The sequence below is a fragment of the Apium graveolens genome, chromosome 1 (genome assembly GCF_009905375.1).
Source record: "Apium graveolens cultivar Ventura chromosome 1, ASM990537v1, whole genome shotgun sequence".
Classification (NCBI taxonomy): Eukaryota; Viridiplantae; Streptophyta; class Magnoliopsida; order Apiales; family Apiaceae; genus Apium; species Apium graveolens.
Window position 1 is genome coordinate 47291040 of NC_133647.1, and position 15714 is coordinate 47306753.

Sequence of the window (15714 nt, forward strand, 5' to 3'; positions counted from 1 at the left end):
GAAATAGAGGAATCATTTGAGATTCTAAATGATTGACGAACCACAAAAGACTGTTTTTGTCACTTACCCTCCTAAGAGAGAGACCACCCGCTGGTGAAAGGCCAAGAAAGGCACGAAGCAAGAGATTATAATAAACTGATTAAAGTTCAGCCAATTGTTTTCGGGAAAGTAATTCCCAAGGTTATGGAGATAGTGTAAAAGCTTTAGAGCCAGAACAAAGGCAGACGAGTATGATGAATTATGAATCTAAGTTGTAAAAGTTATCAAGATTCGTTCTGAGGGCATGAATCCAGAATGATGGGATGTTTGAAATCAATGTTTATGTTGTGTTGGTTTATGAAATAATGATAAGAGAAAGGAAAATAAAAAGAAACTGAAGTGGAAAAGAATATAAAGGCAATAGAGTTTGAGGAATAATAAGGAAGCCGAGTATGAGGAAACCCTAAAGACTCGTAGCAATAGAAATAGAAGAGTATGCATTCGTCAGGATAAGGGTGATTCACCATGAGTTGAAGTTGATGATTGAAGGCATAAGAGATACATATATTTTATCCCCTGTAAGTTGGGAGGATTCGAGGAAACCTTGAGATAATTCGAAGGATAAATAATGAGACGCGGATAGACTGAGGAGACAAGAAAGTAAGAAATTAGGAAAATTGGATGAAGGAAGTGACCTTCAAGAATGTGAAGTGTAAGACCGGTGGCTTGATACCCAGAAAGGGAGACGCCAGGTATGAAAGATATCCCAACATTGAGATGACTGTTGAAATAAACAACAAAAGTAAATAAGGAATTATTAAGAAGAAGTTCCCGTTGAACACGACCAATATCTTCCAGAACATCCTTGTTATTGTTACCAAATTAGGCAAGAAAAGCGGATGACCATTGTTATCTTTTGGAGGCCATATGGATTGACCTCAATTTGAATAAGGATGCTATTATGAAATTAGGTATAGACTATCGAGGTGGGAATGATGAATAAGATAATCTATCAAGGATATATGACTTGATTTATCCATGGAAGGATGCAAGTACCTTTTTAAAGGTGGGATTAAGGATATAACTTCGATAACTTGAGATGAACCGTAGGGGAATGCATGAAGGTTGGCATTTCACCCTTAATAGGGATAGTATGAGTTTTGACAGTATGAATTGGAAAATATTAAGGTAATGATGACCTTTAAGTATCAGTGGAGAAAATTTTTCAGAAACATATAGATAATGGTTCTAGTATTAGTAAAGGGTATTTTGATATGCCCTGTATCTAGGGAATACAGGAGGAACGAATCAAGGATAACCTTAGAGGTTTTACAAGGAGAAAGGTAATAATCAAAGTTCTCAAGAATAGACATGTTGATAAAGGAAATATGACGTAACTATAATGATGCCAAGTGGGGCACGTGTTAAACCACGAGAAAGTATGGATCGAACCAGTAAAGGTCGAAATTATTCAGGGCAATTAGGACCTAAGATAAAAGATGTTCTAAGTATGATTGAGAGTCAGTCGTGACAGTGATTAACCTCTAAAGACTGAGGCAATAACTTATGGAAAAAAAAACAAAAAAATGGTGATAAATGTTTTTTTACTCATCAGATTTTAAGGAAAACATCTTCACACAAGCGGTGATGGGAAATGAGGTAGAAAATTAGTGAAAGTGGTTAAGATGACATTGATTGTTAGGAAATATTACCATCAGGAAATGCCAAAGAGGTGGCCGACACTTTAAATGTAAGAGGATAATTATAGGCGCTCGTGCGAGAGGAATACAGTGATGATGGTTGTAGCCGGGAAGGTTGTATTACGGTTCGGAAGATTGACATTCCTTCTGATGACTGTGCAATACTCAACCGTAATAGTAGTTGGGTAAAGGTTTAATTCGTGTAATCTCCATTAGCGGGCTATCTATCTCAGAAGATACTATCTTGAGATAAGCCAGGACCATGTTTCAAAAAGGACTATACGAACCCTTGAGTTAAGTCTTCTATTTAAGGCGTACGATTAAAAATGGTATTAACCTGCTATCGTTGCTTTGACTGAAACTCTTCTGCAATTTTATCTGCTTCATGTCATGTATGTATGTCAGGATCAGGAGTGTTCTTCATGAATCATGAATGGCGATTATGTTACCTCCTTAGAAGGATTTGATACGACATGTATGGACTCCGTATGGTTAGATATTAAGATTTCATGGAACGTGAATGACGACAGTAGGTCAGTAGTGGACCATAGTAATGCAGCAATGATTCTGCGAGTAATGAGCTGATTACAACCGTGAGAGTTGTATTGGAATGGAGGTTGAGATTAAGTACCACTAATCGGGTCGTGTTGACGTATAAGTTATCTTTGATAGAAAAACTAGGTCGATTATTTACCTATTGAGTATCCATTCCTTCTTATCAATAGGGAGTCGTGTTACTATATGAGGAAGGTTGCGGTGCAAGCATAGAATTCTAGTAACGACGATGTATAAAATGAGATTCCAGATTCGATTTTCGATGTCGAGGGAGTTTCAAAGGTGATTGAGTATAAGCTCGAGGAAGAGCATGGGTCCATAGAATGATGGACGGAATAGCAAAAATATTTAGGCATGTGAAATACGATGCTATAATTCTTGATGTTGATATAAATACATATATGTTTTGTTCTCCTATGAAAAACCTCTATAGTCAGAGGTAGGTTCCAAGCCAGATATTTTATGGCAGTATATTTTTTTTATATATATAATTCTCTTCAATTCATTCTTTTCTCTCATTTCCATTTCATGTAAGTTGAGAAGAACAACCCTTCCAGAAGGGGAGGTATTGCTGAATGACTATCTATCTGTGTGATAGAAGCCTAGTAGGATACCACATGTTGTTTAATTGCTTGTCAAGTACTAAAGGCTGGCCACCTTCTGTACTAACTATGCGATATAACAAGTGTTCATGATCATAGTGATCTCTCAATAAATTCTTTTACTTCTATATGAAGGATTAAGCTTTTGAAGATAGAAGCAGCTGAAAAAGGAGTAGTAAAGTTGTGGTGGTATTCGGAATGGAAACACATTCGTGATACTAAGGTTGACGAGGTTATTAAAAGGTTATAGAACGCTAACGAGCAAAAGTGTAACCAGTATAATATTAGGAACGGAAGGTAGTAGCGATTACGAACTGGAAAAGAATGGGTATTGAGAAGCAAAAGCTCTAATGCTAAAAGCTATAATGAGAGTCTGTGCAATAGACTTGAAAGAAATTGGAATGATCACTTAACGCGGATTGAGTTATCTTACGATAATAGATTGCATGTCAGGTATCGAGATGTCATCTTATGAGATTTTTGAGGGAAGACAATGTCGATCCCCCTTATGTTAGGATGAAGTTGTAGAGCGCAAGATACTCGGACCCGCAGTAGTCCAATGGACCATGGATATAATAGATCTAATTAGAGGACGGATGGTAGTAACCCAAGATGGACATAAGAGGTATGCTGATTTGACTCAAAAGGACAAAGAGTATGAAATAGGGGACCTAGTGTTGTTATAGGTATTCCCTTGGAAAGGATTGATGAGGTTTGGAAAGAAAGGAAAGTAAGTCCACGAATTGTTGGACCCTTGGATATACTAAAACATATTGGGAAGTTAGCATACGAGCTAGCCCTACCCCCGAACCTGTAGCAAGTCATAACGTGTTCCACGTATCAATGTTAAGGAAGTATAATTCGGATGCCAGACAAATAGGGGCATATGAGCACATAGACACACAACCCGACATAACCTATATGGAGCAACCAGGAAGGGTTAGAGAGTGAAAAGGAACAAGTGCTTAGGAGAAGGGTTATTAAACTAGGCAGAGTTGGTGGTAGGACCACAATGTGGGAAAATTTACTCGAGAGTTAGAAAGTGCAATGCTAAGAGAGTATCCCTATTCATTTTCTATCTGATTCCGGGATGGAATCCTTTTAAGGAGGGGAGACTGTAATAACCCCAATTTTTTTGGAAATTTTTGAAACCCTTATGAATAGTGTTTTACTGAATGAGAAAACTTTTCATGCCACACTAGTAGGGGTTCTGTTATTGGTCTTTTGGGATATTATTGGTACTCTATGTGGTATATAAGTGTATATAAAGATCGTCAGAATCCAATTCCGAACACTTTGATTTTTCCCGGAAATCCACTAGATACGGAAAGAATTGAGTATAAGGTAACATGATAAAAAGGATTTAAATTAAAGGATTATAAGAGAGGATCATAAAAGGAATACAATATATTGAGAAAGGTTAAGGGAACCTAAGTAATAAGATCCCGGGTATGATCCCTCAAACGATAAACGAAAACGAAAGTTAGGCGAACCGTATAACAGATCAGCGGTCATTAGGCAAACAATTAGAAGCTAATCAAAGAGATTAGAAGGGATAATGACATAACAATGTGACATAAGCATGACATAAGGGGAAGGAGATGTGGTTGATTTAAAACCACACAAAGTCAAGGCTGGAAAGGTAATTAACCAAAAAACAAAACAAAAAGCAACCAACCAAGCCAAAACATTTCATTTTCATCAAAAAACACAAAACCCCCATTTTCTTCATGAAGCTCTCGGCCCCTTTTCTTAAAAAATGAAGATCCAAGCTCCACCACTTACTATTTAGCAAGGTAATTATCTAAGCTTCCCCATGGATAGTTACATACTTCCTATAAGTTTAAGCTTCTAATTCCAAGCCAATCTTTTTCTATAAATCATGGAAGAAGATGGTGAATAGTACTTTCTTGAAATTAATTTTTATGTTCTTGATTTCTTTGAAAGAACAAGCTTGTAGGAGGTTAGATTAAGGCTTCCATGGGCATTTCAAGGATCTCTCATGGATTAAAAGCTCCAAGGAAGGTATAAAATCCAAACCCTAGCTTTGGTTTTGAGTAATTAGGAATGAATATGATTGATATAGTATATGTGAAGCATGAGTCTTGTTTGTTTAAAGTTTGGTTGAGTTTGTAGAGATTAGTTGGTTTTGTGGTGTTTTTGGAGTTGTAAAACTTGTTAATTAGTTAATGAACTTAAGTATAGCTTTTAGTTCATGTTTGAGGGTAGTATAAAGTTGATAATATTGAGTTGTTGGGGCTGTTGGAGTGTGTTTTGGATGGATGTTGGTTGTATGATTGATTTGGGGTTGATTGGTGGTTGTTTTGGAATGGTTTAAATTTGGGAAATCGCGTAAACATAGCCGCCATAATGCCCGATTTACCGTAGACTGTTTTTGTTCTTAACATCAGAACCCTTGAACTCACTGCTAGGTTTTGACCATTGCCATGTTTAGATAGTTCATGTTACGAGCTTCGTTTTGATATGTGGTTCGTTTGATTCTGATGAACGGTTTAGGAGAAACGGCCGTTTTAAGTAACGACGTTTCGCGAACGAACCCTTACCCCTCGCCTTACTTTGAAACATATGTTAATGACCTAAAAAGGGTTAATTAGTGTATGAAACAATTATGTTAAGTGTGTTAGGCAGTTAGTAAGACACTCGCGAAAGAATCGAATTAAAACTCGTAATGGTTAAATTATTAAAAATGGTGGAGACGAGGGTACTCGAGTGACTTAAGAGAATCAGTAAGGGCAAAACGAGCGTTAGAGTCTGAGTTGGTTAAAGTATAGATTTACAAGTGACTTTGGTTTAATTCCAACTTATATGTTGTTTATAGGTTACCAGACTCGCCCCAAGCCATTTATAACCCCCAGTCGCTCAGGCAAGTTTTCTACCCGTTATACTGTTGTTGTGATGTATATGTGTATATGCATGATCTTGCGATAAATGCATACTTGTTATTAGCAAATTCTTGGGATATATTGTAGCATGTGATATGGTACATATGCATGCCTGTTTCGTATTCTTGCCATATATATCTGTTGGTTCAATTGATAATACCTATGCTAGAGAATAGCGGTAATTTGCATATACCCTTTGTATAGGGACCCAAAGGTGAAAGCATTTTCTAAAACCGGGAGTCGAGGATCCCGAGTACATTTTATATATATATATATATATATATGGTTATAGTTTTCAAAACTATTAATCGAATAAGGTTTATTCGATAACTTTATTTTATTATTGAATATTATTTCGAATATTCATCCGAGGACTTATGACTCCTTTTATTTTATTAATTGAATATTATTTGAATATTCATTTGAGGATGTATGACTCCTTTATTTTATTTAATGAATATTATTTATAATATTCATTCGAGGTATTATGACTCCGCTTATTACTGAAATATATTCTTTATTTTATTAAAGAATAAGGTGTCAAGAATCAAACTTATTTTCGATTATTCAAATAAAGATAGTACTTTCATATAAGTATATCTTTGGTTATTTAATATCCATTTCAAGTATAAGTTTTAAAACTTCTACTTCAATTATTTTTATAAGGATTATCTTTCTGAGAATATTATTTAAATAATAATATTCAGATATTTTCTAATATATTGGGACTGATTTATTTTAATAAATCAGCAGTACTCCAAACATTCTTAAAAATGTTTTCGAGTCTTCAAAATGATTTTTAAAGTTAGAGTGGACCCCAAAACTCATTTTTTTATATTTAAGATCTTTCTTTCAAAGGGGATTTAAATACTCGCTCAAAACCTGGGGGATCCAGCTCTGTGGTGCATTTTACATTCGCAACGTGGTTGCTGTTTTGAGAAAACAAATGAATTGATTACTTACCCAACGTTCGGGAAGTAAGCCCATCTAATTGAGTCGGCATAAGCGACAGGCCGGGGTACGGTCTATCAAAGTGTAAGTGGCTGGGTGGCAGTCCATCAATGCGTAAGAGGCCGGGTGGCGGTCCAGCACAAGGTCCTTATGTGGCCAGGGTGATGACCGGTGGGGGATTCATCCATCTACTAGTAGAAAAGGTTACTTATTGGTATCTTTGCCTGATCAGCAATATATCAGGTTTATGCCAAAATTCTTTCCTTTCCAAATTTATTGGATATTGCAATTCTGTTCATACTTTACATGACAGAGGTTTTCAGGAAACGTATGTATATATATAGGTGTATATATATATCGGGACTTAATGAAGTATATCATAACTTCATTTCCTTCAAAATATTTCATAGATTGAATCTATTCAAGTCTTATCTTGTAGTCTCATCAGTGTGATAAACTTTTGAAACTAATTATAACTTGAACGGTGGTAGTTCAAGTAGTATTTGGAAAAGATATAAGTATATTGGAGTATCTTGTAACTTCATCTTTTAAACTTATATCTAGTAAATAATTATCTTATGCATGACAAAGATTTTCAGAAAAACGTTGAGACAAGGTTAGATATATGAGATCACCTTGCAACGATATTTTTATACAGTTATACACTGGAACTCTGTGTGTATTATGCAGGGAAGAGGACTTCCCATATTTTGAAAAGTATATATGTATATATATATACTGAATATTTTGCGACTTCATCGCATTAAGATATCAACTTGGTTCATTTCTTTTGACCAAGACTTTCTTGAGTACTATGAGAAGGCTCATATATTGTTAATCATTATACATATTATTTTGGTGGGCTTGCTGCTCACCCTTGATTTCTTCTTTCATCACACAACAACAGATAGAAAAGATGAACAGGACCAAGCTCCCGATTCGCAAGCGATTAGGAAACGTTCCGCAGTTTCCTATAGGCGTTGATGTCGCTGTAGCTGAGGTAGGAACTACCAATAGGCTAGGTTTTCAACTTATGATGTACCAGACTTATGTATAATTATGAATTGTAATAATGGCAAAGAAATGTAAATTTATTCAGAAACCTTTTAAGGTGTATTGACATATAATTGTGGAATAAAAAGACTTGTGATTATTTTTGGATATTCATCTCTGAGACTATAACTTGTGGTGTGTGTGTTTATTGTGGGGTCACAGTACAGAGTAGTTGATTGTTTATTAAGATTGGGTGTTATTAAGGGAAATGGAACTCGTGACAACCCAGATCCCCGACCCCGGATTTAGGGGTGTTACACCTTTCCACCATGATTCCTACTTTTCAAACCCAACCAAACATCAACCAAAACCCAAACCAAACCTCAACCAAGGAAACCTACTGAACTAACTCTCCCACACACAATATTGGCTTTGCGGAGATCATCCTTACCTAAGGTGCAATATAGCAAAACAAGAGTTAACACAATACACTAATTACAAGTCATCAAATTTTCGAAAATAACAACTTAAATTCTCCATATATATTTGAATTAAAATCACATATCAAGGAGCACAAATCATAATCAATATCTTAGCTCAATTGAAATTTAAGCTTATTAACAATTATCAATCCAAATGATCAAGAACTTTCAAAAATCATGAGTTGAATCTATGCATGCATTCCTTCAAATTTATAAGCTAAAAACAATATGATTTCCAAAATAATTTCATCATAAAATTAACATGCAAGCCTAGCATCAACTATAACTAAATGATCACTTAGCATGTAACGGGTTTTATCAAGTTTTTACTTCCAAAACCAAACTATCATCACATAAACATTCAAAATTAACAAAGAAACAAAGAAACACCGTTAAGAACCATTCATTCGGCTCCCTTATGGTCATAGCCGAATGAAATGGAAGGGAAATGACCATAAAAGCAAGAGCTTTCACTCTCATGACTTGGCATTTCACCATTCCTTGTAGTTCCCTCAATAATACAACCTTAAATTCATGAGAATCAAGATTATATTTTGAGTTCTAATTAAAACTATGACATGTAAGATCAAAACATAAATTTTCACTCTAAACTCTTTGGATTATATATGAACAAATTATAGGGGGTAAGATTACTTGAATAGAAGAAAGATATTTGAGTGAAAAATGAAGAAAAGAAGGGGGGTTGGGGCTTCGTCTATGGGAAGGCCGGGGGGGGATTTTAGCCGAGAGGGAAGATAAGAGAGGGAAGAGAGAGTGAGGTGAGGGTGGAGTGGGGGTGAAATGATTATAACATCTTGTATTTGACTTTTATGCTTTTGATTTGACTAAAAGAAGTGAGTGGAAATGAGAATTGACAAGAGTAACCTTCTAGCATGATTAGGTCCTTTTGCATGCAAGGATAATGAAGTAATTTGGCTAATAAAGTGAGAGTTAGTGGGGTTGAAATTTCCAAGTTTGCCCCTCACTTGTGCTTGGGAGAATTTGCATGCATGGACAACTAAGTAATTTGCTAATTAAAATATCAACTATCTTATATAAAACAATTTTTATAAAAATAAATACACTTCCATAAATCACAAAATAAATATTATAAAATTAGCTTCTGATTTTAGAAATTTAATGATATAAGATTTGAAAATTTTTGTTAAAATTTTTTTAAAAATCAATTTTTCATATAAAATGAAATACTTCAAATTTTTATTTAAAAAAATATACTAAATAATAAGATTTTTCCCTTTTAAAATTTTTGAATAAACTAATACATTAAACACTTAATTTATAGGCACTCAACAAATAGATCACCCACATTTATAATTTAAATCACAATTATAAACACATAATTATAAATAAATAAGCTTTAGAAATACCGGTTGTAACATCCGCTCCCCCCTAAAGGATTCTGTCCTCAGAATCTAGGAGAATAAGTGAGGATACCGGCTATGCATATCCGACTCTAGTTCCCACATTGATTCTTCAACCCTGGGATTTCTCTAAAGCACTCTTACCAACTTGACCAACTTATTTCTAAGACTCTTTTCTTGTCATTCGAGTATTTTGACAGGTTGCTCCAAAATGACAGGTCTGCCTAAATCTCTATAGGTTCATATTCTATCACATGGTTGGCATTAGGATTGTACTTCTTAAGAAATGACACATGAAACACATTATGCACATGTTGATACTGAGGCGGCAAGACTAATTGATAAGCCACCTTCCCCACTTGACTCAAAATTTCAAAAGGACCAATATATCTAGGCGCTAACTTCCCTTTCTTGCCAAATCTAGACAATCCTTTCCTCGGTGATACCTTCAGAAAAATGGCTTCACCTACTTGGAATCTGACATCCTTACGTGCTGAATCCGCATACTTTCTTTGCTTATCTTGAGCAGCAAGTAATCTATTCTGAATTAATTTGACTGTCTCACACAATTGTTGTACCAATTCCGGGCCTAGAATCTTTCCTTCTCCCACTTCATCCCAACTAGTTGGTGATCTACATTTCCGTCCGTATAAAGCTTCGTATGGTGGCATGCCAATACTGGAGTGATAGCTGTTGTTATAAGAGAATTCTACCAATGGCAGGTGGTCGTCCCAACTTCTCGCAAAATCAATTGCACAACTGCGCAGAATGTCTTCGATTGTTTGGATTGTCCTTTTGCTTTGACCGTCAGTCTGCGGATGTTACGCCGTACTCATGTTTAACTTCGTGCCAAGACTTTCTTGAAACTGCTTCCAGAATCTCGAGTTAAATCAGGGATCTCTGTCTAAAACTATCGATATGGGCACGCCATGTCGTAATACGATTTCATGCATGTACAGATGGACCAATCTGTCCAATGAAGACTTCTCATTAATTGGAAGAAAATGCCCCGACTTCGTAAGGCGATCAACTATAACCCATATAGCGTCATGTCCGGATTTCGTTCGTGGTAATCCCACTATAAAGTCCATAGCAATGTTTTCCCATTTCCATTCTGGAATCTTTAAGGGCTGAATTAATCTGCTTGGTCTTTGATATTCTGCCTTCATTTTCTGACAATTATAACACTTCGCAACCCATTCTGCTACTTCTCGCTTCATATTTGGCCACCAAAAGTTCTGCTTCAAGTCTTGATACATCTTGGTACTTCCCGGATGGATTGAAAATCTTGAATTGTGGGCTTCTTGCAATATCTCATTCTTTAATTCAGGTACATGAGGAATCCAAATTCTTGAGGAGAACCTTAGTATACCTTCCTCATCCCTTCGAGTACCAATCCCTTCTCCAGTTAGCTGATTATTCTCATGCTTCATCACTTCTTCCTGACATTTCTTTATCTTTTCCAGTAATGTTGGCTGAAAAGTCATAGTATGACAAATCTCTTTAACTGTTCCACAATCACAAAGTTCTAATTCAAATCTCTTAATCTCTTCAGACAATTCCTTTGGTATCGCTATCATATTCAATCTTTCCTTCCTACTCAAAGCATCAACTACCACGTTCGCCTTTCCCGGATGATAATTTATCGAGCAATCATAGTCCTTAATCAATTCCAACCATCTCATTTGCCTCATATTGAGCTCATTCTGAGTGAAAATATACTTTAAACTCTTGTGATCTGTGTAGATTTCACACCTTTCTCCGTAAAGGTAGTGTCTCCAAATCTTAAGTGGAAATACTATAGCTGCTAATTCCAAGTCACGCGTAGGATACTTCAATTCATGTGGTTTTTAGCTGTCTTGACGCATACGCAATCACCTTGTTGTGTTGTATTAGCACACAACCCAGTCCTTTATGTGAAGCATCACTGAAAATCATAAAGTTTCCTTAATCGTCTGGTAATACAAACACTGGAGCTGTAACCAACCTCTGTTTCAATTCTTGAAAGCTATCTTCACATTCTGCATTCCATTCAAACTTTTGATTCTTCCTAGTCAACTTAGTCAATGGCGTGGCAATTTTCGAGAAATCTTTAACAAATCATCTATAATATCCCGCCAATCCTAGAAATCTCCGCACTTCCGTAGGTGTCTTTGGTCTCTCCCAACTCATAATCGCCTCAATCTTTGTCGGATCTACTTTAACTCCTTCACTTCCAATAACATATCCCAAAAATTGAACCTCCTTTAACCAAAACTCACATTTAGAAAACTTGGCATACAACTTCTCTTGTCGGAGTATCTCCAATGCTATCCATAAATGTTGCATATGTTCTTCTTCTAACTTTGAATAGATAAGAATATCATCAATGAATACCACTACAAACTTGTCCAAATACTTTTTAAATACCCGGTTCATCAGATCCATAAATGCTGCAGGAGCATTAGTCAACCCAAAAGGCATTACTAAGAATTCATAATATCCGTATCTTGTCCTGAATGTTGTCTTCAGGATGTCTTCTTCTGTGATCTTTAATTGATGGTATCCTGATCTTAAATTGATCTTGGAAAAGCACTTTTCTCCTTTCAGCTGATCAAATAAATCATCTATCCTTGGTAGCGGGTAACGGTTCTTAATCATCATCTTATTCAACTCCCAATAATCTATAAATAACCTCATACTTCCATCTTTCTTCTTTACAAACAGAACAGGTGATCCCCATGGCGACGTACTTGGTCGTATCACTCCTTTGTCCAACAATTCTTGTAGCTGGCTCGCCAACTCTTTCATTTCTGCTGGTGCCATCCTATAAGGTGCCTTCGAAACTGTTTCCGTGCCTGGAGCAAGGTTGATCTCGAACTCAATTTGTCGATCTGGTGGGAAACCTGGTAGTTCATCTGGAAACACATCTAGAAATTTATTGACTACGGGAATATCTTCCATGCTGGGGCTGTCTCTTTCTGAATCTACTACATAGGCTAGGAACGATTCACAACCTTTTCTAAGCAATTTCTTAGCCTGGACGATTGTAAGAAACAGTCGCTCTTGCCTCTGTCCCTTAAATACCACTTTATCTCCACTCTCCGTCTTTAAATACACCTTCTTAGATTTACAATTTATTTGAGCGTTATTCTTTCCTAACCAATCCATACCTAAGATTAAATCAAACTCCCCTAACTTGAAAAGTATCAAGTCGGCTGAAAATTTATGTCCCGAGATATCAATCTCACACTTAGGACAGAATTGACTCACATGAATCTTCTCTTGATTCGTAATTACCACATCTATTACCTCGTTCATAGCCATTTTATCATATTGAAGTTTATCAACAAAATTTTCTGATATAAAAGATCTCGTCGCTTCGGAATCAATCAATATTTTAGCTTCAACATTATTTAATAAAAGTGTACCTGCTATCACCTCAGAATTCTGAACAACGTCCTTCATTTTTAAATCAAATGTTCTTGTTATTGCTTGCGGAGTTGTTGTAGGTGGGGGCAATGCCAATACCTCAGCGGGCATAATTGCACTAGTACTTACCACATTCATCAAAGTCTTGACTGGTCCAGTTGACTTGCATTCCCTAGCTATGTGCCAGTCTTTCCACACTTATAGCATGTAACTCCCGGCTTCTGCACCTTACACTCATTAGCCAAGTGTCCCTTCTGGTTGCATCTATAGCATGTCATGTTCAGCTTATTACACACTCCTGGGTGTCTTTTTCCATAATGCTTGCACTTTGATCTTTGAAATCTATTTTCTCCAACTTGCCCTTGGCTTGCCTAATTGTTCCCCTTTGATTCTGGTCTCTTATTCAAATTTCCTTTCTTCTGAAAATTTCCGCCTTTGTGGAATCCAATCCTTTTCACACTCCTTTGTTGTGAGCTTCCAGCTTCAGACTTTTGTCCATAAAATGGAACCTTCCTCTTCTTGTTATGCATTTCCTTCCTTGACTGCATCCCATTACTCTCAATCAGAGCAGCTTTCTGTACTACTCCCGCATAAGTATCAAGCTCAAATATAGCCACTCTATCTCTGATCCAAGACTCTAATCCTTGTTAGAATCTCTTTGCTTTTTCCTCCTCATTGTTCACATACTTTGTCACAAATCTTGACAGCTCCGTAAACTTCTTCTCATACTCCAATACAGACATACCCCCTTGCTTCAATTCAAGAAATTTATGCTCTATCTGATTCTGCATGTACTTAGGGTAATATTTTCCAGAAATAACTTCTTAAACCTTTCCCAAGAAACTTGCTGATTTGCCTCCATAGCTTTCACTGAATCCCACTAATAGATGACTTCGCCTTTCAGGAAGTAAGTAGCATATGGCATCTTCTGATCGTCTCCTAGTTGTACCAATTCAAAAGCTCTTTCCATTTCCTTAATCCATGTGTTAGCTATTACTGGATCAGTGGTATCATGAAATACAGGTGAATTCACATTCTGAAAAGCTTTGAAAGTGACAACTTATCGAGGTGGTACTGGTGGATCAGGTGGTTGGTGTGGTTCACGGTTATCTTGGTTTTCAAATTGTTGTTGAAGAGTTCTTTATTGTTGAGCTATATCATTTGTTTGTTGTTGTAAGGTTTCTAGCAATCGAAGAATATTAGGATCTGTGGTAGAAGTGGTTGTTGGGTTCTTCTTTTTAGGTGGCATGATCCTGAAATAAAAGTTATATCAAAACAGGTATGAACAATAAGATAATTTGAGGGTAGGGTGTCACATGTCATTATATTCACATATGCGGTCAGGTTTCGAATTAAACAATAAGGGTGATGCATATAAAGGCGTAAAAACAATTGAAAGCAAATAGAATGATAGTGCATAATAATCAAAATTTTAAGGTCAAGGTAAATCAAGATTAGAATAGAGTCTGAATCTAGGGATAACATGCTAATTAAAGGAATACAACAAGGGATTCTACAAATTCCAACAACATAACAACATGAAAGGTAGATAATGGAAAGAACTAAGGCTCCACTCTGTCAGAACGGGGTCCGGTAATTTTCTCCTCACGAAGCGTCTTCACAATACTCTGGAGCTCGTCCGCAACCATCTGGATGGTATACTGGCTGGTACGGTCTCGGTGCGATGGCATCTCATCAAGCTTAGTATTGACGTACTGAACCAAGGTCTCAAGTCTCATAGTCATCTGCTCCTTAGGCTTTCCTTCATAGTTTCGGTTGTCCGGATACACGTTCTTCAATCGGTCTAACAGTCGATCGTACTTGCCCTGAAGCATGTCGAACTCACGCCTCAACCCAGCATACACGGAGAAAGCAATTGTGTCTGTCGGCTCAGAGGATGATGAGGAATGCGCCCTTTGCTGCCAAACAATGCATAGATATATATAAGAGGATTATTAACGATAGACTCTCTTAACCTACACTCTCGCATAATATCCTATAACCTATGCATATATCCTATAACCTATTTGGGCTGTCCAGGGACTCTAAACCGTAGCTCTGATACCAAAACCTGTCACACCCCAACTTCAACAAAAGAACTATACGAATAATTACAATAGTTCTCAAAAATAAATAAATACAACCGAAACCAAGACCTTACAGTTTAGAGATTGGAACAGCCCAACACTACTAACTATTACAACTGATTCAACCCAAGTCCTCACACAAAATGACCTCTAGACTACCTGAGCTCGAACATTAGAATCGACATCACAAGTCTTACGCGCGGTCTTCTTGAACCTAACCATATCTGCTAGCTGAAATATCAGGGTGAAAACAAGTAGTGAGCCAAATGCTCAACAAGTGCTATAGAATACATAAAACAAAAATGAAAGGATAACAGTGTAAATGAAAGATCTAATAATAACAAGAGATAAACTTTCGGGGTGATGGCATCATTTACTTGTAACAAAACAATTAAGAATCCTTTCTTTATCAAAACCATTTTATGACGCTACGGATTATAGCCGGTGATCAGCCGCGAAGTAATCCTGAACCTCACTGGGTTCTTAACAATTTAATGGGATCCCTAGGCATCTTTTAAGCCTAGCATAATAAGTGTGAAAGGGACTTACGTCTTAGCCCAATTCACCAATCTCAAGGAAAACATTCTTTTATTTGAAGAGCAATTAACATTTTATAAAATTGATGTCAAGGAGAACTTTACAAAGATCTATACAAAGGGTTTAATCATC